Raw genomic sequence first — 5,034 nt, 5'->3', positions numbered from 1 at the left:
CTGGGTGATTGGCTTCCAGTGTTTCTTAACAGGGCACGATCTGCATTTGGGGGTGGAAAATTCTTATGGAGAAGACTATTCTACAAATCATGGAGCACGGTTATCCCTCTCCCATGGCAACTAAATGTTGGTCATTCTTCCATTAGTGTTAAAAAGCAAACACACACACACACACACACATACACACACACGGACACACACACACACACAACTTGAGATAACTGACTTAAAAAGAAAAAAGATTTATTTTGGCTCACACTTTTAGAATGTCTACCTGTGGTGCATTGGCCCATTGCTTTTGGTTCTGTGACAAAGTAGTACATCATGACACGAGTGTGTAGCAGAGGAACCTGCTCAATTCATGGCAGTTTGAAAGTAAATGAAAGAAGAAGAAGAGGCTTACAATCCCCTTCCAGGTATCCCCACAATGACCGGACTTTCTCCCACTTAGCCCTCAACTCTTAAATGTTCCACCCTCCCAGCAGCATCATACCCGGGGATCAAGCTTTTAGTGCATGAACTTTGGGGGACACTCTTCCAGACCACAGCAGCTGGCATCCATGTCCCACCCCTGAGGTCCTCAGACTCTCTCTCACTCAAGAGCACACGTACTCAAGAGCGTGTGAGGGGCAGTTGTACACATCAGTAGAGAGCCTCCAGCTGAGACTAACCAGGAAAAGGCATACTGTTTTCACAAAAGTTGGGGTTCTGTTAAGAAAGACAAGGAAGGAACATTGGATGAGCAACTCAGAGTATTGTTTATGTACCCTGATTCATGCTAATTAATAAATAAAAATCTATATGAAAAAAATGCACCATTTTCACCCATCAGACAGTCAAACACTAAATATTTTGGTAATACTCAGTGTTGGCAGCATTGTAAGAAGACCTGCATTTGACTTTGCTTTTGGCAGGAACACAAGGCAGTGTGAATTTTCTAGAGCATTTTACAGATAGCTATCAAATTTTAACCACAGTGATCCAGCATTTCATTCCTCAGTACATACCGCAAAGAATCAAAAACACCCACTCAAGTAAACACTCGTACACAAACGTCCCCAGTAGCATTCTGTACAATTGCCAAAAGGTGGAAACAGCCCAAACATTCATCAGTAGATGCACAGATAAATAAGTGCAGGGGTGTATAAATGATACAGGACATGAGGTTCTGAAATATGCTACCACAGGGACGAACCTCAGAAAATGTTGCATCAAGTCAAAGAAGCCAGATACAAAGAATCACATATTACATGATGCCTTTTATATGAAATATCCAGAATAAGCAAATTTACAGAGGCAGAAAACTGAGTGCTAGCTACCAAGGGTTGGAAGATGGAGGAAAATGGTAATCATTGCCTGATGGAGATGCAGCTTAATTCTGGGATGATGAAAAAGTTTTAAAACTAGATAGAGGGGTGGGCGCACATCATTTGTGACTATACTAAATGCCACTAAGTTGTATCATATAAGATACTTAATTTTATTTTACATGAATTTCAGTTGAATTAAAAATAACCACTGATAATTTTTTACCTAGTATTTCAATTTGAAGAATAAAAATTCTACACATTTTGCAGACATGTACGAGATACATGTCCAAAAATATCAAACATAGCAGGGGTTGTGACTAAAATAATCTAAAGTCATATTAGCAAGACTTTCCTCAATAATTGTAGTGTATCTGTGTAATATAATATATACAACAACTCATCAATCTGGAGGGGATTTGTATACACTAATTATGGAAAAACTATATTATCTTCAAAGAGCAAGGTACAGATCAGAGAAATCAGAGTTTGATTTCATCTTCTTATGGTTCTGTAACTTGGGTTATAGAACGTGAGTTCCTCCTGTCCTGAAAGCCAGAATGATATGGGCCCCATGTATACACTTGACATAAATGAGGCAGTGCCTGAAAGCGGGTAGCCTGGTGCCTAACGCACTGAGAATTTCCTGTTGGCAGTCATGATTAGTAGTGTTTCTTGCTAAGATCCATTCGAGCTGCACTGTTTTGGAGTAGACCCTCATAATAACCAAACTCCAATTCTATATTCCTGGCCAGCTGCTGCCCTTGTAGAGTGCTCTTTGTAGCCTGTGTAGACCATCTTGGATGCACTCTGTGTGCGCCTTGGGGCTCCCACTCCAGCTGTGGAGAGGACCAGGTGAATGGAGCCCCCGAGAGGCTCACAGCTTCCGCTCACAGCTCCAGGGCCTCACTGTTCTCCTGGGTCCTGGTGAGATGGGACAGGGAATTCTTCTTATGGCTTAGCCAGCTAGGGTGGGAAATACCAGGGTGCAAACAGTCACTAGTAAAGTTCTGGCCATTCTTGAGTGTTGAAAGCACCTGGTATGGAAAGGCTCCTGTGGGGTAGGAAGCTTGAGTTTCCCTGCGAAGGATGCCCAGTAGCATGGAGAAAATGCAACTCCCAGCCAAGGATAGAAATGCTCACCAGACCTTCCCCACACTGGTGCCTTGACTCTTGTTACACATCTGCTCCTGGAGCTCTGATGCTGATTAATTGCTAGCTGTCCTTTCCTTCTCTCCCTTTCTGTCTTTCAGAGCTCAGGTGTCCTTGGTTTCCAGGGTCAACTTCACCTCGCCTGGCTGAGCACTGACCATCTTGGGTAAAGGGACCTCCTCTGCTGTGCCAGCTGCATCAGGTTATGAACATAATGGCCACCGTGATGGTCATTGATTCTGACACAGCCTGGCAGTGTGTTGGTCACTCAAGATGCTCCCAAAGTAAAGACTATTCTTTTCCACTGTGTTAGAACATGTGATACTTGAGATGGACCCTTGGCAGCTGTGTGCTCCGTGACACCACGCCAGGTTTCAAAGAGACACTTCAGGTATTCAGTTAGTCACGTGGCCTGGAGAGAAAGCAGATACTGCGGCTCTTTTTCAATGCATGGAATTCTCCAGATTCCAGTGTGACTTTGTGTAATGTATTAATCCTTGGTTAGTATCTTGCAGAAATCAGAAGATCTGAGGGAGAAAGAAGGGAGGTACCTGCCTGGAGAGAGCTGGAAGGGATCACAACACATTTTAGCCAGACTCCAGAAGACCCTGGGCTCACCCCCCAGGAAACCTGTCCCCATCATGCTTCATCTCCTCACTGTAGATCCAGGGTGACACCCACCCACTCCCGGGGCAGGAGACGGCATCTGATGAGACATGGGCTGTGCATTTTTTGGTAAACACAGGTTGGGTATCCTTTATCTGAAATGCTTGGGCCTAGTAGTTGGAGTTCAGATTTTAGAAAATTATCACACACATAATGAGCTCTCTTGGGGATGGAAGCCAAGTCTAAATATAAAATGTAGCATAACCAAAGCCAGTAGACACACATGGAGACATTAAGTGTCATGTCCTTAAAGCACTGTAGAGACTTAAAACAATTCACTAATGTTGGTAATTAGGAGCTAGAATGACTGGCTGGGCTGGGGAGGAGGGAATGGGAGTAGTTGTTTCCCAAGCATGGCGTTCCCATTTTGGGGAGGTGAAAACATTTTGAAACAAGTTAGTGGATGACTGCACAGCCCTGTGCATGTGCTTCATGTTGCTGGATTCTATGTTGCAAAATAACTAAAGTGGTGAGTTTTATGTGTGTTTGACCACAGTGAGATTGTACATGCTTTAGGATTTTGTTTGTGTATGTGTGATCTCCAAGCTTTTAACTTGAATATGTATTATTATTATTATTATTATTATTGTGAGTTGGAAGACAGATTGCAGAAGCAGTGGTCACTCATACCTTGGCTTTATTTCCTTTCTGCAATGGGTAAAAATCTCACTTCTTCTGGCTCTGGTGTAGACCGAAGGCATCTAAGCCCAAATTGCATTCAGAGTACTCATGTCAGGGCAAGAACTCAGTGTGCTCTGTGGGGTTAGAAAAAATAGTTTATTGGCAATAATAGGAACCAACAATAGTATTTCCTATTATCCAAATTTTTACTTAAAACATAATAAACTGGAGCAGTTTCCAGGGCCATTCCTACAATAATATCACTTATACTCAGGTCTGTTTGATGTACTTTTTTGAGACAGAAAGCGTTGGGGATACAGGTAGGAGATGGAGATTTGCATGAAACCCCAGTGCCATGTCTTCCCTGAGGGTAGGTGATATACAGTCATGTGTTCCTTTAGTAAATGGTTTGAGACCAACTCCCAGCAGCAGTGGAATTAAAGCAATGGAAACAGCACAAGTCACCTCTCCACAAAATGGAACAGTGGGCTTTCTTTACTTTTGTCAAAACCCCTTGGCTGTGGAACCTGAAATCTGTACCTGTCAGCAGAACTCTGGCTAATTTTTTTTTCTTTTGGTCTATGGGTCTCTTGGGCTCAGTTTCCTTATGATTTAATCTAAAATGTCCCCCAACATTCTCATGCATGGAAGGTGACTGGATCGTGGCAGTGAAATAGCTAACTTGCTGTAAGAAAGCTGGTTGGAGATGGGTCATTAGGGGCAGGATCTAGAAGTGTACATCACCCTCCTGGCGCCTTCTTCTTCTTCTTCTTCTTCTTCTTCTTCTTCTTCTTCTTCTTCTTCTTCTTCTCTCTCTCTCTCTCTCTCACTCTCTCTCTCTCTCTCTCTCTCTCTGCTTCTAGTCACCATGACATGAGCAGCTTTCCTCTGCTATGCCCCTTTGCCATGCCTTTCCTGCCTTGGAGCCAGCTAACCAAGAGTAGACTGAAAATACGAGCCAAAACAAACTCCTCCTCCTTTAGTTAAAGGTCTCACAATCTACAATGTGGGAAAAAATTTTTACCAGCTGTACCTCAGACAAAGGACTATTATCAAGGATATATAAAGAACTCAAAACAATCAGTCCCCCCAAAAATATAGACCCGATCCAAAAATGGGCATCCGAAATGAACAGACATTTCTCATACAAAGAAGTGAAAGCAGCAAGAAAATATATGAAAAAATGTTCCACATCACTGGTCATTCGAGAGATGCAGATGAAAACAACACTGAGATTCCACCTCACCCCACAAAGAATGGCTGCTATCAAGAAATCACACAATAACAA

The 5,034-nt window shown here is 42.8% G+C and overlaps 1 long non-coding RNA gene across 1 annotated transcript in view; it reads right to left on the bottom strand.

Moving 5' to 3' along the window:
* Window positions 1–1,726: 1,726 nt before the first annotated feature.
* Window positions 1,727–5,034, bottom strand: part of LOC104861370 — a 7,152-nt gene continuing 3,844 nt past the window's right edge. Inside the window, exons 2-3 of the long non-coding RNA XR_779998.1 lie at window positions 3,756–3,880; window positions 1,727–3,024 (exon numbers count right to left, since the gene is read on the bottom strand). This is a non-coding gene — a long non-coding RNA (uncharacterized LOC104861370). The remainder of the gene's footprint in view (window positions 3,025–3,755; window positions 3,881–5,034) is intronic.

The sequence above is a fragment of the Fukomys damarensis genome, unplaced genomic scaffold (genome assembly GCF_012274545.1).
Source record: "Fukomys damarensis isolate Sample0158 unplaced genomic scaffold, DMR_v1.0_HiC HiC_scaffold_10, whole genome shotgun sequence".
In the NCBI taxonomy this organism is placed as follows: Eukaryota; Metazoa; Chordata; class Mammalia; order Rodentia; family Bathyergidae; genus Fukomys; species Fukomys damarensis.
The sequence above is the reverse complement of the archived record's forward strand: the minus strand, read 5'-3'. Positions and strand labels throughout refer to the sequence as shown.